The 24,813-nt window shown below is 44.4% G+C and overlaps 1 long non-coding RNA gene across 2 annotated transcripts; it reads right to left on the reverse strand.

Annotated features, from left to right (window-relative positions):
- Positions 1–21,091: 21,091 nt before the first annotated feature.
- LOC120961934 (uncharacterized) lies at positions 21,092–24,188 on the reverse strand. 2 transcript variants are annotated; one of them, XR_005771440.3, is made up of 5 exons: positions 23,654–24,188; positions 23,295–23,380; positions 22,742–22,964; positions 22,540–22,653; positions 21,092–22,460 (listed from the first exon to the last, which is right to left on the reverse strand). It is a non-coding gene; the product is annotated as an uncharacterized lncRNA (long non-coding RNA). The 2 variants fall into 2 exon arrangements; XR_005771439.3 differs by having other exon boundaries at positions 21,093–22,460; positions 22,742–22,921.
- Positions 24,189–24,813: the final 625 nt, after the last annotated feature.

Genomic DNA, 24,813 nt, shown 5'->3' on the forward strand with positions numbered 1-24,813 from the left:
TTCGTCAACATCTGGCCAAATCAACAAGCCAGGTGAGTACTATGAAAGTACTCGCAAGACAGTTCGGACATAAGGTATAACAAATGTAAACATGAAGCACATGAACAAGTTAACCAGTGCGATCAGACATAGAGATAATAAATACTGGGTGCCAAGCGAGGGTCTGAATGACGCCTCGAGCGGAAACTGCAGAATAGTAATACTAGTGCCAAACGAGTGTCTGAAAGACTCCTCGAGCGGAAAATGCGGAATAATAATACAGGTGCCAAACGAGTGTCTGAAAGACTCCTCGAGCGGAAAATGCGGAATAATAATGCTGGTGCCAAACGAGTGTCTGAAAGACTCCTCGAGCGGAAAATGCGGAATAATAATGCTGGTGCCAAACGAGTGTCTGAAAGACTCCTCGAGCGGAAAATGCGGAATAATAATACTGGTGCCAAACGAGTGTCTGAAAGACTCCTCGAGCGAGAAATGCGGAATAATAATACAGGTGCCAAACGAGTGTCTGAAAGACTCCTCGAGCGGGAAATGCGGAATAATAATACAGGTGTCAAACGAGTGTCTGAAAGACTCCTTGAGCGGAAAATGCAGAATAATAATGCCACAGTCAGGCGTCGAGGCGACACCACATAAAGGGCTTGCAACAGAAAATAAAGACAGTGCATGCCACAGTCGGACGTCGGTGCGACATCACATAAAGGGCTTATATTTAAAGTAAGAAAAAAATACACGCCACAGTCGGACGTCTGCGCGACGTCACATAAAGGGCTTATATCACAGCTCAATAATACAATCATTTGGGAACATAAATTATCACAAGCATGCGACAAATATAAAGTTAGTCCATCCACAGGAATAACAATAAATCTGAATTTACCACTTGAGCTTGTTCACCGGGGACAAGTTTTTCACACGGATAGATATGGATATATTGTTTACACTACTTGATCATGGATACGATGATTTGGAAAGAATTGACTCTGCAGAGTTTGTACTTAACCACAGCCAACGGATTTCAGTAGTCACGGGGACTAGTTCCGTCTACGGTGTTTTGGAAGAAACATGTCTAACCAGTACACACCCAATTCAACCATCCGAAGCCAGGGATCACCCTCGGCGACGTTCAAGAAAAACCTTGAGACGGGGAGGCTACAACCTCACGTAGCATGGGATCAAATTTCAATACGCGCGCTCTAAGGGGGTGCCCCCCCCCCTCTCGGTCCCAACCGGAAACACCCATGCCCCCTGACCGGATGACTGGCTTTAATCCTGGGCCAAGGTACCATCATCCCGGCCTCTCTGTTTGGTGTGTACACGGAAAGAGGTTACCAACTTACTAAACCGGATCCTGGCAATGAGACATGTGGTAGCACGGAAGGGGGAAAGAACGATAACGTGGCTCTAACCACGTTAACGTCGGAGAAAGTCGGATGACGCAAGGCTGGTATGCTACAACAATACCACCTTGCTGCCCTTCATGTCACCACATGATTAGGCCATCTCTCATCAGAGATCATCGCAACTTTGGACCATGCGGGAAAAGAACGATAACGTGGCTCCAACCACGTTAACGTCGAAGAAAGTCAGATGACGCAAGGCTGGTATGCTACAACAGTACCACCTTGCTGCCCTTCATGTCACCACATGATTAGGCCACCTCTCATCAGAGGTCATCGCAACTTTGGAACAACCGGGTCGTTGCCTTACGAGCAACGAGGTATTTACCGACACTCATATGCCACGCACAAACTCTCACGTGAACATGTAAAACACCTGTCATATCAAATGTTCAAAACATGCTTGCCTGGTTCGGAGAAGTCGGAGTCTAGCTCGGCGAAGTTCGCGGCTCCGTCACCTCTTCCGGAACCTACGGCAATCACGAAACGGGCACTAACGTGAAAACCAACACTTGCACAGAAACTTTTCCAAATATTTTCCAAATAAATCCCATAAAAAACTAGACAAAATTTGAAGATTGTCAGAAAAAGAATCACTCAAAAATCCCTTTTTATTAAAAAGTTATAAAGGTTTCTGTCCAGGGACTTATGTGTAATGAAACAGAAAAGGTCCAGGGTTTTAACTGAGAAAACAGAAAACGGTTCGATTGGGAATGCGCAAGCGCAAAGGAGAAAACGTATTTGCCTGAAGGCGTCAACAGAAAACGGTTCGAGGTGGAATAAAACAGAGGCTGACACGCGGGGTCCACATGTCAGGTTTGAAAAGCTCGCCGGCGCCCGAAGACTGCGGTGGACGCCGGCGTCGAACCACGGCGAGTTAGGAGAAACGGAGGGTACCAAGAGCTTCAGCGTCTTCTTCCGCGTCGGTGGGTGGTGGACTCGTCCAACGGGGAGCACCACGTCGACGGCGACACTTTCTCCGGCGGACGGCGGCTCGGGTGAGGATGGGGAACTCCGGTGGAGGGCTGCAAGCTTCAAATTGAAGTGCGGGTCAGAAAGAGGGATGCATGGTGAAACTACTGGTAAGAAAATGGAGGCGGAGGAGCACACACGGGGGCGAATAGGGCTGGATCCCGTGGCGGGTCGCGGCGGCCGGAGTCGAGGAAGGAGACCTCCTCGGGGCTCTTCCAGTGGCTAGGCGTGCTCTAGGGGGAGTGCAGGGCTGGTGGGTGCTCGAGTTGAAGCTCGGGGCCTCTATTTATAGGCAGATCGACGGGGTGGCCGTGAACGGAGAATCTCCGGCGAGCGATTACGGCGGAGCAGTGGATTGGCAGGTGGTTTGAGCGGCCAGGCAGCATCAGTGGAGGTTACTGGAGTCGTTTCACAGCTAAACGGAGATGGTCTTGGCGTAATGGCGTCGGTCCACGGTGAGGTGACCGCACGGGCTCAACGGCGGCAGAGAGCGCGCTCCGCGCCCTGCGGTTCACGACGAGAGCGGCAGCGTATTCGGGGGAGTGGAAGGCCACGCGGCGAGCTCCGGTGGTTTGGGCGGCGCTGGGTGGCGTCGTCGGCGCCGTGTCTCCCGCTGGCGCCCGCAAAGCCGCCGCCGGCGTCGGTCACGGGGCGGCGCACCTTCTGCTGCTCGTCGCCGACGCCCGCAAGGCGCCAGGCGTTCGTGCGGTGCAGGAACAAGAGGGCGGGGACGAGGAGCAAGGCGACGCAGTGGTACTGGCGAGATCGATGCCCTTCTCTGAAGAAAACGACAGCAAGCCACTGCAGTGTTCTCTGAACTTTCTGAACTTGACATGACCATGCACTGCAGGTGTTCGACAGAGAGATTTTGCAATGAGATGAATTTTTCTGGAGCTGTAACTTGGTGAGATGACCACTCAATGCACCCAGAGGCTGCCTGATTTTACTTGGAATTTTTGGAGAAGGTTTTGAATGAATTTCACCAAATTTGACAAATCTGGTCCAAACTTGCAGCAAGTGCAGTTTGAAAATTTTGAACTGAAGACCAGTGGATCTTCATGGTTCTAGGTTGAGGGTTCAAAGGACTAGGAGGGGAAAAAGTTTTGGTGGCAAAAATCAAGACAGAAAGTGGAGTTCCTTTGTAAATCTCCAAGTGTGCTAGAAAAGAAGGCAGAAATTTATTTGAATAGAATTTGAATGGAAATAATCACATGGGGAGGTTCAACTCGCTGGATTTGATGCAAATCATGATCCAAAGGTGAGGAAGGGGTTAGGAGAGGGGATTTGCACTAAGGCCATGGCTAGAAGGAATTGTTGAAAGTGGCAAAGGATTTTCCAAAAGCCATAGTGCAAATTTCAAGGAGATTTTCAAAAGTCATTTCCCAAGTGAAAATATTTTGTCTTGAGTCCAAGTGAAAAGCAAGAACCTCCAAGACCAAAGACAGATCTTGGTTGAATCCAAATAAAACTTTTGCCATAAAGAAAAATATTTGAGAGTGAGAGTTCTCTTGAAGAAAAATTTAAATCACTCCCCTCAAGTCAAATAAAATCATTTGAAAAATCCAAATAAAAACTTGGGTGTCACATATATGCTGTAAGAATAAGTAATAAATAGCAAGCATAATTGTGCACTTGGTAGTGTGTCGTCCTCTGTTTACCCCACCCCAGCGCACCCTAGAGAACCCCCGGATCCGACATAACAAATCCACGTAGGAAAGGAAAGGATCACGAGACGCAGACCGCTCAGGCACCAAAATCCACTGCGTAGCAGACCAGACCAGAGGATCATCATCATCACAAGAAGAGAAGAGAAAGAAAAAACAGAGGCGACGGTACGGTATGGTACGGTACACTAGGGGAGGGGAGGGGAGGAAGGGCGGAGCTTACGGTGGCGAGCGGGGAGACGAGGTCTCGGCTCGCGCGGCACGGAGGAGCAGTGAGGCCGCCATGGCGTTTGGGGGCGGGGAGCGACCAGCGGTGGAGCTCTTTTCGTCCCCTGTGCTGCGCCCATGGTGTCCCGGTGCTTGAGCGAGGACGGCATCCTGGATCTGGGAGGGAGAGAACACGAGGTGAGAAAGTGAGGGAGGGCTATGAGGAGAAGGAGATGGAGTGGAGGGACGCACCTAAGTCGCCGGACCACGCCGGGCGAAACCCTAGTGACGGGAGATGGTCGCGGGTGGCGCTGGAGCACACGCGCGGCGAACTGGGCGGGGCGGGGTCGATGGCGATGCCGGTGACGTTGAGCTCTAGCTCCAGCACGACCTGGTTGGAGAAGCCGAACTCCTCGAGCGGGATGATGGTGCGCGGGTCGGCCCGGATCTCGGACGCCGCTGAGGGCGCGAGTGCGAGCGGGGCGAGGGCGGCCAGGAGCGTCGCGGTGAGGGTAGGGGATGGGAGAGAGAAGGAGGTGATGGGGGAGGCCATGGACGGCGGGGAGCTGGCGGTGGTGATCTGGAAGGGAGGAGGTGGCGGCGGTGATCTGGAAGGAAGGAGTGGTGTGCGGGGGAGAGAGGGGCTAGGGTTCGCTGCTAGGCCGGCGGCGGGGCTAGTTGAGAGGAGGTCGCCACCGGCAGGTGGGATCGGGGGAGAGGATTGGATCGAATCATGGGAGCCCCCCCCCCCCAGCGACAACCCGCAGGAACAGCACGCGGCGACAACCCAGCCCCTGCACGGCGGCGAGGTTGGTCGAGGACGAGGGAGACGAGGGGAGAGTGAGGGCGGCGGCGGAGGTGGGTGGCGGCGAGGTTCAAAGGGGTGGGTGGCGGCGACGAGGGGGACGAGGAGGATCTGCATCGGGGGAGAGGGGAGAGGATCTGAGGGGGGAGGGAGAGAAAGAAAGAAAGAATGGAGGCGAGGGTGGGAGGAAATGTCCATGTGGACAGACCTAGGGTTTCGGCTCGGGTGGGTTTGGGCCGTTGGATCCGGAAGCATCCGACGGTGGTTGATGCGTGATCCGCGTGATATGCTCATGGTCCAATCAGAACGCAGCAAACCATTTGATGACCTTGTGACCATATAAATTGGTCGTGATCGATTCAAGATAAAAAATCTCATTCCATTTTTCAGTGCTCAAAATGAGTTTTTTTTGTGAAAGTCCTATGAAATATTTGTTCAAATGATATCATATTTTGCACAAGTTTACATCGTGGATTTGCAAACACTATTGACAAAGGGAGTTTTCATTTTCTTTGGACGAAAAATCAATTTTCCATTTTTCGAGTGCCCAAAATAAGTTTTTTTGTGAAGGACCTATAATATATTTGTTGCAAAATTGTACCAAATAAATTTTCTAAAATACTAGGACATATTTAATGCACAATTGACCAAATGGTTAGGTGTCAAAAGTGTTTATCCATCTCTGGTGAAAAAGACAAATTTCCACCAATTCAGTTGGAAACGGGTCAAATTTGAACTGCAGCTGCCTTATAGTTTGCTCTTTATTTTTTCCAAAAATCATTTCTAGGTACATAAGTATCTATTTAATCAGAGAAACACCAAAAAAATTCCAAGATTCAACCACTAGCTAGGAACGGTCATTCCCGCCGTTTTGACCGCATTTTGAAACGGGCATAAAAAATTCAAAAAAATTAAACAAAATTGGGAAACCTTCGCATTGTGTCGTGGCCAAATTCCCAGGAAAAATAACAAACTTGTAATACGGCAATTATTTTAAGAAAGTGTTCTCAGAAATGAGCTATCACGTGTGGAGATCAATGGCTTTCAAGCCAAATGATCAATCTTATGGCCACATTCATGGCATAGATTGTTCAAATGATCTCATATTGTGCACAAGGGTGCATATTGGAATGGCAAACAATGTTGCCTAAGGAAGTTTTCATTTCCTTTGAACGAAAAAACCATTTTCCATTATTCGAGTGCCCAAAAGGAGGTTTTTTTGTGAAGGACCTCCCAAATAATTGTTGCAAAATTGGACCAAATCAGTTTTCTGAAATACTAGGGCATATTTAATGCACAATTGACAAAATGGTTGGGTGTAAAAAGTTTTGATCCACCTCTCGTGAAAAAGACAAATTTCTGGAGATTCAGCTGGAAGCGGGTCAAATTTGAACTGCAGCTGCCTCATAGTTTGCTATTTATTTTCCAAAAATCATTTATAGGTACATAAGTATCTATTTAATCAGAGAAACACCAAAAAAATTCCAAGATTCAACCACTAGCTAGGAATAGTCATTCCCGCCGTTTTGACCGCATTTTGAAACGGGCATAAAAAATTCAAAAAAAATCAAAAAATTGGGAAACCTTCGCATTGTGTCATTATATGTGGCCAAGTTCCCAGGAAAAATAACAAACTTGTAATACGGCAATTATTTTAAAAAAGTGTTCTCAGAAACGAGCTATCACGTGTGGAGATCAATGGCTTTCAAGCCAAATGATCAATCTTATGGCCACATTCATGGCATAGTTTCTTCAAATGATCTCATATTGTGCACAAGGGTGCATATTGGAATGGCAAACAATGTTGCCTAAGGAAGTTTTCATTTTCTTTGGAAGAAAAAACCATTTTCCATTTTTCGGGTGCCCAAAAGGAGGTTTTTTTGTGAAGGACCTCCCAAATAATTGTTGAAAAATTGGACCAAATCAATTTTCTAAAATACTAGGACATATTTAATGCACAATTGACAAAATGGTTGGGTGTAAAAAGTTTGAGCCACCTCTCGTGAAAAAGACAAATTTACGCCGATTTAGCTGGAAGCGGGTCAAATTTGAACTGCAGCTGCCTCATAGTTTGCTATTTATTTTTTCCAAAAATCATTTCTAGTTACATAAGTACCTATTTAATCATAAATACATGGTTTGGTGGCGATACGTCGAGGTTTGGGTGGTGGCCGAGGGCCCCAACTCTAGAGCGCGTAAACTGGCATGCCCGCCGCATGGTCACCGCGTGACCGTGGCGTTGCCATGTGTTCTGGGCGGCCTAGGCATGTCTAGTGGGTTGGGAACTCCCCAGGTAGGTGCTAGGAAGAAAATTACAACATAAGATTCTCACAAGGAGACCGATAAATGCTCAAACATGAATTAGCAGCCTAGTGTTTGATTGCGGTAAGGGAAATGTACATGGCTAATGGGCGTGAGTTTTGCTGAGGATGATCAGTTACTAAGAAGACCGTCTTCACAAATTTTCAGCTCAAAAGGAGGAGCCTAGGTGGTACTTGCTTTGCAAAGTACCATAGTGGACATAAATACGAATGTTGAAGCTGGGCTCAAAATAATGAATGGATTGAGCTGGCATTTGGTGGAGGATGGTTATTTGGGCATAGGAAAGCGCTGTAGAAAATGGATACTATTTGGACATGCCAAAGTGGTACTTCCTTCACAAAGTGCTGCTCTGAACAGAATAGGAAAATGAATATTGTTGAATTATTTTTGAACTACGCAAGGAAGGTTTTTGACATATTTGATGAAGATATGATCCAAACAATTTATGAGAATTTTTTGGGAATTTTTGGAATAACAGAAATATAGGTTGCTTCACAACCTAGGGCAAAAATTGACACATGGACATGACACATAGGCAAAACTGATGAGATGGCGCCTAGTCATCGCAACCCACCACAATTTACAAGGCTATGACCATCTATATTGGTCGTTAACAACTAGAAATAAGGCAGCGGACTAGCGCTGTTTGCTTTATGACCATTTCGTGTAAGGAAATTACGACCTTTCTGACCAAAATGGTCGCGATGGTTTAGGGTTTGGAGCCCCCCGAACAGCTTTTCACCAATTGGTCTCAAATGGTCATAGATCTATGACCAATTCTTCCAGGGTCACTGACAGAAGGTCACTAGTTGACATATTTCTTGTAGTGAGGAAATATGCCCTAGAGGCAATAATAAAGTTGTTATTTATATTTCCTTATATCATGATAAATGTTTATTATTCATGCTAGAATTGTATTAACCGGAAACTTAGTACATGTTTGAATACATAGACAAACAGAGTGTCACTAGTATGCCTCTACTTGACTAGCTCGTTGAATCAAAGATGGTTAAGTTTCCTAGCCATAGACATGAGTTGTCATTTGATTAATGGGATCACATCATTAGAGAATGATGTGATTGACTTGACCAATTCCGTTAGCTTAGCGCTTGATCGTTTAGTATGTTGCTATTGCTATCTTCATGACTTATACATGTTCCTATGACTATGAGATTATGCAACTCCCGAATACCGGAGGATCACCTTGTGTGCTATCAAACGTCACAACATAACTGGGTGATTATAAAGATGCTCTACAGGTGTCTCCGAAGGTGTTTGTTCGGTTAGCATAGATCGAGATTAGGATTTGTCACTCCGAGTAGCGGAGAGGTATCTCTGGGCCCTCTCGGTAGTGCACATCAATATAAGCCTTGCAAGCATTGTGACTAATGAGTTAGTTGCGAGATGATGCATTACGGAATGAGTAAAGAGACTTGCCAGTAACGAGATTGAAGTAGGTATTGAGATACCGACGAGCGAATCTCGGGCAAGTAACATACCGATGACAAAGGGAACAACGTATGTTGTTATGCAGTTTGACCGATAAAGATCTTCGTAGAATATGTAGAAGCCAATATGAGCATCCAGGTTCCGTTGTTGGTTATTGACCGAAGATGAGTGCTACCTCTTGAGCACTTCGTTGGTTTTCCCTTGAAGAGGAAAGGGTAATGCAGCAAAGTAGCGTAAGTATTTCCCTCAGTTTTTGAGAACCAAGGTATCAATCTAGTAGGAGGCCACGCACGAGTCCCTCGCACCTACACAAACAAATAAAAGCCTCACAACCAACGCAATAAAGGGGTTGTCAATCTCTTCACGGTCACTTACGAAAGTGAGATCTGATAGATATGATAAGATAATATTTTTGGTATTTTTATGATAAAGATGCAAAGTAAAATAAAAGGCAATAAAAATTGCTAAGTGTTGGAAGATTAATATGATGGAAAATAGACCCGGGGGCCATAGGTTTCACTAGTGGCTTCTCTCAAGAGCATAAGTATTACGTTGGGTGAACAAATTACTGTTGAGCAATTGATAGAATTGAGCATAGTTATGAGAATATCTAGGTATGATCATGTATATAGGCATCACGTCCGCGACAAGTAGACCGACTCCTGCCTGCATCTACTACTATTACTCTACACATCGACCGCTATCCAGCATGCATCTAGAGCACTAAGTTCAAAAGAACAGAGTAACGCTTTAAGTAAGATGACATGATGTAGAGGGATAAACTCATGCAATATGATATAAACCCCATCTTGTTATCCTCGATGGCAACAATACAATACGTGCCTTGCTGCCCCTGCTGTCACTGGGAAAGGACACCGTAAGATTGAACCCAAAGCTAAGCACTTCTCCCATTGCAAGAAAGATCAATCTAGTAGGCCAAACCAAACTGGTAATTCGAAGAGACTTGCAAAGATAACCAATCATACATAAAAGAATTCAGAGAAGATTCAAATATAGTTCATAGATAAACTTGATCATAAACCCACAATTCATCGGTCTCAACAAACACACCGCAAAAGAAGATTACATCGAATAGATCTCCACGAGAATCGTGGAGAACTTTGTATTGAGATCCAAAGAGAGAGAAGAAGCCATCTAGCTAATAACTATGGACCCGAAGGTCTGAGGTAAACTACTCACACATCATCGGAGAGGCTATGGTGTTGATGTAGAAGCCCTCCGTGATCAATGCCCCCCCCCCAGCAGAGCGCCGGAAAAGGCCCCAAGATGGGATCTCATGGGTACAGAAGGTTGCGGCGGTGGAATTAGGTTTTTGGCTCTGTATCTAGTAGTTTGGGGGTACGTAGGTATATATAAGAGGAAGAAGTACGTTGGTGGAGCAACGTGGGCCCCACGAGGGTGGAGGGCGCGCCCAGGGGGTAGGCGCGCCCCCTACCTCGTGCCCTCCTGGTTGCTTTCTTGATGTAGGGTCCAAGTCCTCTAGATCACGTTTATTCCAAAAATCATGTTCCCGAAGGTTTCATTCCGTTTGGACTCCGTTTGATATTCTTTTCCTGCGAAACTCTGAAATAGGAAAAAAAAACAGCAATTCTGGGTTGGGCCTCCGGTTAATAGGTTTGTCCCAAAAATAATTTAGAAGTGTATGATAAAGCCCATTAAACATTCAAAACAGAATATAACATAGCATGGAACAATAAAAAATTATAGATACGTTGGAGACGTGTCAAGCATCCCAAGCTTAATTCCTGCTCGTCCTCGAGTAGGTAAATGATAAAAACATAATTTTTGATGTGGAATGCTACTTAGCATAATTTCAATGTAATTCTTCTTATTGTGGCACGAATGTTCAGATTTGATATGATTGGAGATAAAAGTTTAATGTTGACATAAAAACAATAATACTTCAAGCATGCTAACCAAGCAATTATGTCTTACCAAAATAACATAGCCAAAGCAAGTTATCCCTACAAAATCATATAGTCTGGCTATGCTCCATCTTCCCCACACAAAATATTCATATCATGTACAACCCCAGTTTTAGCCAAGCAATTGGTTCATACTTTTTAACGCGCTTCAGCCTTTTGAACTTTTACGCAATACATGAGCGCAAGCCATGGATATAGCACTATGTTGGAATAAGGTATAATGATAGGGGTTATGTGGAAGACAAAAAAAGGAGAAAGTCTCACATCAATGAGGCTAATCAACGGGCTATGGAGATGCCCATCAATTGATGTCAATGCAAGGAGTAGGGATTGCCATGTAACGGATGCACTTAGAGCTATAAGTGTATGAAAGCTCAAACGAAAGAAACTAAGTGGGTGTGCATCCAACTTGCTTGCTCACGAAGACCTCGGGCATTTGAGGAAGCCCATCATTGGAATATACAAGCCAAGTTCTATAATGAAATTTCCAACTTAGTATATGGAAGTGACAAAATGAGAGACTCTCTATTATGAAGATCACGGTGCTACTTTGAAGCACAAGTGTGGTAAAAGGATAGTAACATTGTCCCTTCTCTCTTTTTCTCTCATTTTTTATTTTTTTTATTTGGGCCTTTTCTATTTTTTATGGCCTCTTTTTTTTAGTCCAGAGTCTCATCCCGACTTGTGGGGGAATCATAGTCTCCATCATCCTTTCCTCACTTGGGACAATGCTCTAATAATGATGATCATCACAATTTTATTTACTTACAACTCATGAATTACAACTCAATACTTAGAACAAAATATGACTCTATGTGGATGCCTCCGGCGGTGTACCGGGATATGCAATGAATCAAGAGCGACATGTATGAAAGAATTATGAACGGTGGCTTTGCCACAAACACAATGTCAACTACATGATATATGACAATGATGGAGCGTGTCATGATAAACGAAACGGTGGAAAGTTGCATGGCAATATATCTCGGAATGGCTATGAAAATGACATAATAGGTAGGTATGGTGGCTGTTTTGAGGAATATATAAGGAGGTTTATGTGTGATAGAGCGTATCTTATCACGAGGTTTGGATGCACCGGCGAAGTTTGCACCAACTCTCAAGGTGAGAAAGGGCAATGCACGGTACCGAACAGGCTAGAAAATTGCGGAAAGGTAAGTGTGCGTATAATCCATGGACTCACATTAGTCATAAAGAACTCATATACTTATTGCAAAAAATTATTAGCCCTCGAAGCAAAGTACTACTACGCATGCTCCTAGGGGAAGGGTTGGTAGGAGTTAACCATCGCGCGATCCCGACCGCCACACAAAGGAACACAATCAACAAATACTTCATTCTCCGACTTCGTTACATAACGGTTCACCATATGTGCATGCTACGGTAATCACAAACTCCAACACATGTATTTTTCAATTCACAATTACTCAACTAGCACAACTATGATATTACCACCTTTATATCTCAAAACAATTATCAAGCATCAAATTTCTCATGATATTATGATTAAAGCAAATTGCCATGCTATTTTAAGACTCTCAAAATAATATAAGTGAAGCATGAGAGATCAATAGTTTCTATAAAACAAATCCACCATCGTGCTCTAAAAGATATAAGTGAAGCACTAGAGCAAAACTATATAGCTCAAAAAATATAAGTGAAGCACATAAAGTATTCTAATAAATTCCGAATCAAGTGTGTCTCTCTCAAAAGGTGTGTACAGCAAGGATGATTGTGGTAAACTAAAAACCAAAGACTCAAATCATACAAGACGCTCCAAGCAAAACACATATCATATGGTGAATAAAAATATAGCTCCAAGTAAAGTTACCGATGGAAGTAGACGAAAGAGGGGATGCCTTCCGGGGCATCCCCAAGCTTGGTCATTTTGGTGTCCTTAGATTATCTTGGGGTTCCATGGGCATCCCCAAGCTTAGGCTCTTGCCACTCCTTGTTCCATAATCCATCAAATCTTTTACCCAAAACTTGAAAACTTCACAACACAAAACTTAACAGAAAATCTCGTAAGCTCCGTTAGCGAAAGAAAACAAAACACCACTTCAAGGTACTGTAATGAACTCATTCTTTATTTATATTGGTGTTAAACCTACTGTATTCCAACTTCTCTATGGTTTATAAACTATTTTACTAGCCATAGATTCATCAAAATAAGCAAACAACACACGAAAAACAGAATCTGTCAAAAACAGAACAGTCTGTAGTGATCTGTAACTAACGCAAACTTCTGGAACTCCAAAAAATCTACCAAAATAGGAAGACCTAGAAAATTTGTTTATTGATCATCAGCAACTAGAATCAATATTTTATCACGTTCTGGTGATTTTTAACAATTGTTTTCGTGAACAGAAAGTTTCTGGAATTTTCAGCAAGATCAAATAACTATCATCCAAGAAGATCCTATAGGTTTAACTTGGCACAAACACTAATTAAAACATAAAAACAAATCTAACCAGAGGCTAGATCAAATATTTATTCCTAAACAGAAGCAAAAAGCAAAAAACTAAAAATAAAATTGGGTTGCCTCCCAACAAGCGCTATTGTTTAACGCCCCTAGCCAGGCATAAAATCAAGGATAGATCTAGGTATTGCCATCTTTGGTAGGAAATCCATAAGTGGCTCTCATAATAGATTCATATGTTAGTTTAATTTTCTTTCTAGAAAAGTGTTTCATGCCTTTTTTTAACGGAAATGGGAATCTAATATTTCCTTCCTTCATATCAATAATTGCACCAATCGTTCTAAGGAAAGGTCTACCAAGAATAATAGGACATGAAGGATTGCAATCTATATCAAGAACAATAAAATCTATGGGCACATAGTTCCTATTTGCAATAATAAGAACATCATTAATTCTTCCCATAGGTTTCTTAATAGTGGAATCCCCAAGGTGCAAGTTTAAAGAGCAATCATCAAATTCGCGGAAACCCAACAAATCACACAAAGTTTTTGGAATCGTGGAAACACTAACACCCAAATCACACAAAGCATAGCATTCATGGTCTTTAATTTTAGTTTTAATAGTGGGTTCCCACTCATCATAAAGTTTTCTGGGGATAGACACTTCCAACTCAAGTTTTTCTTCATAAGATTGCATCAAAGCATCAACGATGTGTTTGGTAAAGGCTTTATTTTGACTATAAGCATGTGGAGAATTTAGCACGGATTGCAACAAGGAAATACAATCTATCAAAGAGCAATTATCATAATTAAATTACTTGAAATCCAAAATAGTGGGTTCATTGTTATCTAAAGTTTTGACTTCCTCAAGACCACTTCTATAATTTTTAGCATCAAGATCTAACAACTCCGAATTTTTTGAACGCCTTCTAGGTAAATGTGGATCATGTTCAGTCCCATGATTATCAAGATTCATATTGCAAAAAAAATATTTAATAGGGGACACATCAATAACTTTCAGATCTTCATCTTTATTTTCATAGAAACTAGAAGAACACGCTTTCATAAAGCAATCTTTCTTAGCACGCATCCTAGCGGTTCTTTCTTTGCACTCATCAATGGAAATTCTCATGGCTTTGAGAGACTCATTGATATCATGCTTAGGTGGAATAGATCTAAGTTTCAAAGAATCAACATCAAGAGAAATTCTATCAACGTTCCTAGCCAATTCATCAACCTTGAGCAATTTTTTCTTCAAGCAAAGCATTGAAATTCTTTTGTGAATTCATAAATTCTTTAACACTATCTCAAATTCAGAGGGCATCTTATTGAAATTTCCATAAGAGTTGTTGTAGGAATTACCATAATTATTGCAGGAATTACTAGGAAACGGACTAGGATTAAAGTTTCCTCTATACGAGTTGTTACCAAAATTATTCCTACCAACAAAATTCACATCCATAGATTCATTATTATTCTCAATCAAAGTAGACAAAGGCATATCATTAGGATCAGAAGAAACACTTTTATTAGTAATTAGTTTCATAAGTTCATCCATCTTTCCACTTAAAACATCAATTTCTTCTATCGCATGCACTTTTTTATTAGTACATCTTTCGGTGTGCCATTGAGAATAATTAACCATAATATTATCTAGGAGTTTAGTAGCTTCTCCTAAAGTGATTTTCATAAAAGTGCCTCCCGCGGCCGAATCTAAAAGATTTCTAGAATCAAAATTCATTCCGGCATAAAATTTTTGTATAATCATCCATAAATTCTAACCATGAGTAGGACAATTACGTATCATTAATTTCATTCTCTCCCAAGCTTGTGCAACATGTTCATGATCAAGTTGCTTAAAATTCATAATACCGTTTCTAAGAGAGATGATCTTAGCGGGAGGAAAATAATTAGAGATAAAAGCATCTTTGTATTTATTCCAAGAATCAATACTATTTTTAGGCAAAGACGAAAACCAAGTTTTAGCATGATCTCTAAGCGAAAACGGAAATAGTTTCAACTTAACAATATCATTGTCCACATCTTTTCTCTTTTGCATATCACACAAATCAACGAAGCTATCTAGATGGGTAGCGGCATCTTCACTAGGAAGGTCGGCGAATTGATCTTTCATAACAAGATTCAACAAAGCAGCATTAATTTCACAAGATTCAGTATCGGTAAGAGGAGCAATCGGAGTGCTAAGAAAATCATTGTTGTTGGTATTGGTGAAGTCACACAATTTAGTATTATCTTGAGCCATCGTGACATGCAAGCAATCCAACACACGAGCAAACAAGAGGCGAGCGAAAAAGAGGCGAACGGAAAGAGAGGGCGAATAAAACTGCAAGGGTGAAGTGGGGGAGAGGAAAACGAGAGGCAAATGGCAAATAATGTAATGCGGGAGATAAGAGTTTGTGATGGGTACTTCGTATGTTGACTTTTGCGTAGACTCCCCGGCAACGGCGCCAGAAATCCTTCTTGCCACCTCTTGAGCACTGCGTTGGTTTTCCCTTGAAGAGGAAAGGGTGATGCAGCAAAGTAGCATAAGTATTTCCCTCAATTTTTTAGTACCAAGGTATCAATCCAGTAGGAGGCCACGCACGAGTCCCTCGCACCTACACAAACAAATAAAAGCCTCGCAACCAACGCAATAAAGGGGTTGTCAATCCCTTCACGGTCACTTACGAAAGTGAGATCTGATAGATATAATAAGATAATATTTTTGGTATTTTTATGATAAAGATGCAAAGTAAAATAAATGGCAATAAAAATAGCTAAGTGTTGGAAGATTAATATGATGGAAAATAGACCCGGGGCCATAGGTTTCACTAGTGGCTTCTCTCAAGAGCATAAGTATTACAGTGGGTGAACAAATTACTGTTGAGCAATTGATAGAATTGAGCATAGTTATGAGAATATCTAGGTATGATCATGTATATAGGCATCACGTCCGCGACAAGTAGACCGACTCCTGCCTGCATCTACTACTATTACTCTACACATCGACCGCTATCGAGCATGCATCTAGAGCATTAAGTTCAAAAGAACAGAGTAACGCTTTAAGTAAGATGACATGATGTAGAGGGATAAACTCATACAATATGATATAAACCCCATCTTGTTATCCTCGATGGCAACAATACAATACGTGCTTTGCTGCCCCTACTGTCACTGGGAAAGGACACCGCAAGATTGAACCCAAAGCTAAGCACTTCTCCCATTGCAAGAAAGATCAATCTAGTAGTCCAAACCAAACTGATAATTCGAAGAGACTTGCAAAGATAACCAGTCATACATAAAAGAATTCAGAGGAGTTCAAATATTGTTCATAGATAAACTTGATCATAAACCCACAATTCATCGGTCTCAACAAACGCACCGCAAAAGAAGATTACATCGAATAGATCTCCACAAGAGAGGGGGAGAACATTGTATTGAGATCCAAAGAGAGAGAAGAAGCCATCTAGCTAATAACTATGGACCCGAAGGTCTGAAGTAAACTACTCACACATCATCGGAGAGGCTATGGTGTTGATGTAGAAGCCCTCCGTGATTAATGCCCCCTCCGGTGGAGCGCCGGAAAAGGCCCCAAGATGGGATCTCACGGGTACAGAAGGTTGCGGCAGTGGAGTTAGGTTTTTGGCTCCGTATCTGGTAGTTTGGGGGTACGTAGGTATATATAGGACGAAGAAGTACGTCGGTGGAGCAACGTGGGCCCCACGAGGGTGGAGGGCGCGCCCCCTACCTTGTGCCCTCCTGGTTGCTTTCTTGACGTAGGGTCCAAGTCCTCTGGATCACGTTTGTTCCAAAAATCACGTTCCCGAAGGTTTCATTCCGTTTCGACTCCATTTGATATTCTTTTTTCTGCGAAACTCTGAAATAGGAAAAAAACAGCAATTCTGGGCTGGGCCTCCGGTTAATAGGTTAGTCCCAAAAATAATATAGAAGTGCATGATAAAGCCCATTAAACATCCAAAACAGAATATAACATAGCATGGAACAATCGAAAATTATAGATACGTTGGAGACGTATCAATGAGTCTCAGGCATGTCTAAATAGTTCTCGAACCCGTAGGGTCCTCACGCTTAACGTTCGGTGATGATCGGTATTATGAGTTTATGTGTTTTGATGTACCGAAGGTTGTTCGGAGTCCCGGATGAGATCAAGGACATGACGAGGAGTCTCGAAATGTTTGAGACGTAAAGATCGATATATTGGAAGGCTATATTCGGACATCGGAAAGGTTCTGAGTGGTTCGGGTATTTATCGGAGTACCGGAGAGTTACGGGAATTCGTCGGGGAGTATATGGGCCTTATTGGGCTTTAGGGGGGAGAGAGAGAGAGGGGCTGCCTAGGGCAGGCCGCGCGCCCGCCAAGGCCTAGTCCGAATTGGAGTAGGGGAGGGGCGGCGCCCCCTCCTTCCTTCTCTTCTCTCTTCCCCTTCCTTCTCTCCTACTCCTACTACTTGGAAGGGAGGGAATCCTACTCCCGGTGGGAGTAGGACTCCCCAGGGCGCGCCATAGTAGAGGGCCGGCCCTCCCCTCCTCCACTCCTTTATATACGTGGCCAGGGGCACCCCATAGACACACAAGTTTATTGTTCCAAGCCGTGTGCGGTGCCCCCCTCCGCCATAATCCGCCTCGATAATATCATAGCGGTGCTTAGGCGAAGTCCTGCGTCGGTAGCAACATCATCACCGTCATCACGCCGTCGTGTTGACGGAACTCTCCCGCGAAGCTCTGCTGGATCGAAGTTCGTGGGACGTCATCGAGCTGAACGTGTGCTGAACTCGGAGGTGTCGTGCGTTCGGTACTTGAATCGGTTGGATCGTGAAGACGTACGACTACAACAACCACGTTCTCATAACGCTTCCGCTTATGGTCTACGAGGGTACGTGGACGACACTCTCCGCCATTCTACTTCTGTCCTTTGGCTTTGGCACTTCAAACATGCCCTTGATCCTCTTCTCTTTCTTTCTTCCTCTCCTAACATGAAATTCTGCTGGCTCTATGTCTGGTCCAGGTGTCGTTATCCAGTCATGTTCACCAGGAATAGGAAAGATCATAGGTTCATATGCTGCCAGATAAAATGGTTTTTTGAAGAATTTACAAACAAAGTCCCCTGGAAACCTTTTGGCCTTGTTAATTGCTGAAATTGCATGGTTGCATGGTATGCCACTCAGGTCCCATTTTCTGCAACCACATGTATAATTATCCAAGTTCACAGGGTGTGTTTGCTGCCCACTGGTCACTTGCCATAAATTAACACCAGCTCGAATGGGTTTGCAGTATCTGGCCCTCTCCTTTTCCAGCTCTAGCTTCTCAGCATAATGTGGTGTTATCTCCCAGAAAGCTGCCTTTCCTCTCTCTCTATTCCTATGCCACCTCACCATTTGCTTGTCCTTAATACCATCAACCATAGTCCTAATAGGCTTTTTTTCTAAAATCAAGGATATACTTGTTGAACACCTCAGATAGGTTGTTAACAACCAAATCTGTCTTGCAGTTAGTGTCAAAAGCATGCCTAGCCCATGTTTTCTTAGGAATTCCATTAAGCCAGATCCAAGCATCCTCACACTCATTTCTCAAATCATTCATAGCAATATTAAACTTATGTTCATTGTAAGCATAACTGGCATTATCCATGCATTTCTTTAGATCTCCCCCCCTAAAACCAGCATTCTGGAAATTTGCATACAAGTGTCTAAGACAATATCTCTGGTTGTAGTTTGGAAATACTCTATTCACTACATTTAGTAGCCCCTGTTGAAATTACACAGCAAACTAAGCTACTGACTACATAGGAACCTCAACACCATACTTCTCCTGGCAGGCATCAATCAGAGTTTGTATGCTAGTGGTTGGATCAGACCTGAACAATGAACCATATGTCTTTGCAAGCCACTTTGCACTAACCCTTGATGACTCTATAGTGGTAGGGCAAGTGTGCTCCAGGTTCATTTTTTTATAGCAAAAGTCTTTTCACCTTTGATCACAGCAGAAACAATGTAGAACTGACAGTGCTCATTTTTGCAACATGCAATGATCCTTTGGTCAGAGTTTTTATGATATTTGAAATCTCTTGACTGTGAAATGTGCAAGCTCAATAGAGCATCTCTAAATTGCTGCTGATTTGTGAAGCACATGTACTTACATAATTGCTGGCGTGGGTACTCCATTTTGTCATTGAACCATACCCTAGGTTTTCTTTTCTGTGCCCTACTCTTCTTGCATTTCTTTAGGACAAATTGCAGTGGCTCATGCCTATCATCTTCACTATCCAGCAGCCAACCAGTTTCTTCTTCATTTGATGGAGTGAAATCTGGCTTCACCTCCTATAAAACACTAGAATGTGTTCTAGTGGTGGGGCACCTCCTAATTGGCAGCTTCTGCCTCTTCTTCAGAGGTTCTACCTGCAACTGTTGAGCTACCTCCACATTCACACTCTCCTCCCTCTCTTCATCCCCCCTCTCTTCCTCCTCCCTCTCATCCATCTCAAACAGATCCTCAACCTCAGTGTCACCCTCATAATGCAGTTGTTCCTCCTCTTCTAACTCATCATCTGAATATCCATCTTCATCATCTCCTAGTTGTTCCTCATCTGCTTGTCTCTTTCCATCTATTATCTTTGTGTCTTGAGAAATCATGTACTTCTCCATGTAGTTGTCACTGTCATATGCCCCTTCTGAATTATCACTACTGTAATATCCCTCCTCCAACAAAACTTCATCCAACATCACAGCTTTCAGCTTTTGTTTACCTAGGTTTTTGCTCTCTTGTGTGCAAAAACCACTAGCTTCAACATTGGTACTGCTGCTTCACTGACTATGAAAAACAACCCCTTGGTCATCAACAACAAGCACATCTGGCTCACTAAGATCATACACAACTGGTGGTGCATAAATAATGGTTTGTAGTTCAGCATTTCTCTGACTTGCTGCAATGTCAGTGGTTGTTGCTCTAACTAACAGGTTCATAACTAAAGTATGCTCATGCTGCTTCTTAAGTTGCTGCAATTTAATGTTTGTTTCAATCAAGTCTAGGCCATGCTCTCTCTGCTCTCCTATGCATGTGTTCTCCATGTGATACAATTCATCAGAGAATGTAAATCCTTGTGTATGCAATAGTGCATACAGATTCAGAAAAGTGACATCAGAACTGCATATCTTCCTATCCAAATTATGTAGGGCATCAAAGTGAATCCTAACATCCCAGATAGCATCATCCACACTACAAGTGGCAGCAAATTTGGACATTTTCAGTAACACTAACCCTAGCCCCCAAATTGGAAGAAAGAAGAGAGGAGAGGGAGGATGACTTACAGCACTCCACCACATCCATGGGTCCAGTGATGGCTCGTGAAAGGGTTGGCGACCCAAATCTCTGCCATCCACAGGCGCTGCTCCATGGTCAGCGGGGCCTCCTCCATTTCTTCCTCGCCACTCGAGTAGTACGACGAACTATCATCGTCGCCCTCGGCCAATCTTGGGTACGCATCGGCCCCGAGGCCAGGAAGATCTCCGTACCCGCCCACACCGCCACCGCTGCTCGAGCCACCGCCTACACCGCCGCCGCCCGGAATCACCGTCGGCATTGCCAGAGAGGAGCACGGGGAGGAGAGGGAGAGGGGAACGAGAATTAGGGTTCAAACCGGCATCTCGGTTCGACCTAGCCCGTTAGGTCGGACTCGTCCGAGTCAGCGACCCGTCCACGCGCCGATTCGGCCAGCGTGTCGCCTGACATGTGGGCCCGACCTATCGGATATGTGGTCAATACGCATTTATACACTCCTTAGCCCGTTATGCACCACTTAGGCCCTGAGTTGGTACTGAATTGCAAAACTTTTGAGTAGTGGTACCAATCCGTGAGTAGGTGCGAAAGTGTGGTACCAACATGCAATTAACTCCAAAAATACGATTGTGGCGGCGAGGCGAGGGCGGCGGCTTGGCCGCAAGGGGCGCATGCGGATGTGTGTGCGGATGTTGCGCGGAGCTGGCCTGGCGAGGACGTCTCCAATGGACGTGGCGCCGATCTGGCATCGCGTCGAGTCCTGGTGTGTTGCTGAACTGCGGCCTTGTCGTGCGGGGCTATTGGATCTGATCTTCGATTGACGCCGTAGCACCACGTCTGGTGTAGAGCCATGACCGGGAACCATGGCGGTTCGCGGCCTCGGGCGGCGCACCTCTGTTCCTTGTCGACATGGTGTTCGACAGGATGTGGTGGTCGTGTTGCGGCCGGTGTCTCTGCTCTTGGTCGTCAATGGATCTGGCAGTTCGTGCTCGTGATTGGCCGTTGGTGGTCCCTGCGAGGTGTAGTTGGCTGTGGCGGTGACATCAACGATATGTTCGTCAGTGGGTAGGTTCGTTGGTGGTGGTGGTGGTGGCGTGCTTGGTGGACTTGCCGACACGGATGCGGATTGGGTGTGTCGGGAGCTTGGATGAAGACCTTGTCTCGGCCTTGGGCCTGTGACCGGCGATGGTGGCGGCTGCAGGCGTTGTAGACCTTCTTGGAGGCATCGCTGCTTTGCTGCCACATCCCTACCGCATGGATCCGGCTCGGGGGAAAACCCTAACTCTTGTGTGATCGGATGTTGTCGGCGCCATGGCGTCGTTTCCCCTCTCGAGGGCTTCGTCTTTGGAGCTGGGCATCGGCAAGTGGGACTAGTGAAAGGCGTCGGTGTTGGCGTTGAGGCTTCTATGGCAACGATGGTGGAGGCGGGGAAGTCGGAGTCATGGCAACAGTTGAGGTAGTCGGCTCTTCTCCGACGTGTTCGTGGGATTACATTGGGCTGTATGGTAATCAAACCTCCATGAGTGAAGAACCGTCAAAACACCAACATAAAAAACACAATAGATGATGCATACGAAATCCGTTATCGATGAACTTGAGCTTGTCATGAGGATGACCACAGGCTCCAAAACTCACAAGGAGAAAAGCCAAACAAAAGCTAGAAAGATCATACCAACGATGCAATGGTTTGAGCTCTCTATGAATGATATGATCAAGCTACTCACTCGAGGGCCCCCCTTGATAATACGGTAATCAAATCTATAACCCGGCCTCCAAACTAACACCATGAGACCGGTAAAATAGAAAACCTATTAAGGTCAAACCTTTAACTTGCACGTAGTCCACTTGAGCTAGAAGATGATGATCTTGTCCTACTCAAATTGGACCACATTTCTTGATTGAGCTGGCTCGATGAAGACTAGTATATTGCTCCCCATAGTCCACTATGGTGAGCCTCTCTTCGTCACATCTTCACAAGTCCATTGTCAGATTTTCTAGTTTGTTGTACATTCTGCTTAGATATTACAACAAAAAGAGCATAACAATACCTTGGGCTTGATGATGTCGGATATGAAAAGCTTGAACAACTGCATTGGACCGGAATGCCACTGATGTTGCCGCTTGCTGTAAGCCTCATATGACTCTAGTAGTTCGCATTGGCACTGCCCATAGTAAGGCAAACACATCCGATCAGTTGAACTGGTCAGCAAAATTATCAAACGAACTATTTATTCTTGGTCATATCAATACCTTGACGTTGTTCAGGACGAGCAGGACAAGCAATGTCCATGTCCTCCGCTATTGTCCGTTCCATCCACCGGCGTGCAGGGACGAGCAAGACGAGTGAGAGGAGCATGTGATGGCGATCTTGTTCTTTGCTTCCTCTTCGATCATGATCTCTTGGTCCCGGCACTCGGCACTGCAGAATGCCTTCTCACCGATGCAATGGCACACAACAAATCAGTATGCCTTTCTGTTTGGAGATGCATAGAAAGGAACAGTTGGTGTATCAAATAATGCAATTGGATGAATGATTTTACCGAAGCAGTACGTTCAGTTGCTGTACAAAGAAACAATGGAATCTGATGGTAATTCAGCATGCCTTTTGTTTGGATTGGCATACAAATGTTTCAAGTTTTCACAAGATTTCTTCCCCAAATGTATATGGGATGTTCCCAGGCAAACAACGCCGCAATTATTGGTTGGATAAACTGTTTTCATTCACGTTTAATCATCAGAGTATCTTCAGACTGAAACTCTGAAAGACTGAGCGTAGTGATAGATGTAAATGCAGTTTCCTTACAGCTTCTTCTTGCAAGTGAAGCAGGAGCTCAAGAAGTCCACTCAGCACTGGAGTGAGCGCCATCCGGCCGCGCTGGGAGCAGGGCACTGGAAAGAGGGAAGAATCAAGAAATGGCAAGGTTCATCTCCTTACTTGTAAATGATGTAGCCCTCTTGTCCAATGAATACAGAAGTTTAACTATCAAAAAAATACAGTGGATAGTTTGCCAGAATAGAATCTACACTTTTATTAAGATAAAAACAAGCAATCAAGTAGTATTTTAGAGCAATTGTACAGTTGATCTCATGAGGGATTAAGAACATCATCAGCCAAAGTAAAATTTCAGAGGATGTTCTGAAGATGAACAACAGGGGACTCACTATAGAAAATTTCAGTGGATGCTACAGAGGATGTTCAACTTGAAGATGAGAGGTTCATGGGGAATCGCGCGGTGCAGTGGCTCTCCTCCTCCTCCTCCTCATCTGCAGCAACGCTGCAACCCTCGTCGCTCTCCTCTGTGGCAGCGCCGCCCCTCCTCCGCCACGGCGACCGCGGCCCTCCACATTCCCATCTGAAGTGCAGCGCTCCATGAGGCGGAGCCACGCGTTGGGGGAGGGGGGGGGGCGGGGAAGGCGACGGAGACGAGCCGCCAGAACCCGCCAGAGCCTCGCCGATGACGAAGGTGACGCCGCGCGCGAAACCCTAGCCATGGCCAAGGGTCAAGAGCGAGGGCAGAAGGCCTATAGCGACAGATCTGGACGGATGGGAGGAAGGAGTGGGGCCAGGGGAGGTCGTTGGTGTGTCACCCGCCGCCGGGACTCACCGGAATCGGACGGCATGGGTGGTGGCGGCGGTGAGGAGTCGCGGGGGGAGAGAAAAGACGAGAGGAGGAGGAAAAACGAAAGAGAGAGACAGGAGAGGAAGAGGCGTGTATGGGGAGGAAAGCCTACCAACGAAACAAAAGCGAACGACCTGAACAGTCCTCTTGACGACGTGGCTATCGCGAGCTATCGCCTTTGATGCGTAGCTGAATGGTTTTAATTATTTCATATGATTTTGGATATTTTATTTCCGTAATGTATCTTAGTTTGGGATTTATTTTGAAGGCACCTTACCTAGAGGCAACCAGATCGTTGTTGAAAATAATGATGATTCCCGTTGTGTATTCTCAAGGAATGGTCAGGTTTAGTACTGTAACTATTTTCTTATTAAATATATTTGGGTGGTGCTCAAAATGCAGAGGTGAAAAGCAAGAAACGTAAAACCAACTCTGAAGAAAAGTTCACCATGCCTCCCAGAGTGTCACCCCGCTTAGTTGAGCTGAAGTTTAATGATATTTAGTTTAAGTGGAAAATTGATCAAATCAGACCGTCTAACCTTTGTAAACTAGGCAACTGGTTCATTTCATTGTTACCCAGAGTATGTTTGTGCTTGATGTGTTTGCAAAGGCACGTGATTTTGTACTGGCACATATCTAAAAGAATTTTATTTGGTTTAGTAAATGGCCACACACTCACTTTTTTTCTAATATAACAATTCT

The sequence above is a fragment of the Aegilops tauschii genome, chromosome 3 (assembly GCF_002575655.3).
Source record: "Aegilops tauschii subsp. strangulata cultivar AL8/78 chromosome 3, Aet v6.0, whole genome shotgun sequence".
Taxonomy (NCBI): Eukaryota; Viridiplantae; Streptophyta; class Magnoliopsida; order Poales; family Poaceae; genus Aegilops; species Aegilops tauschii.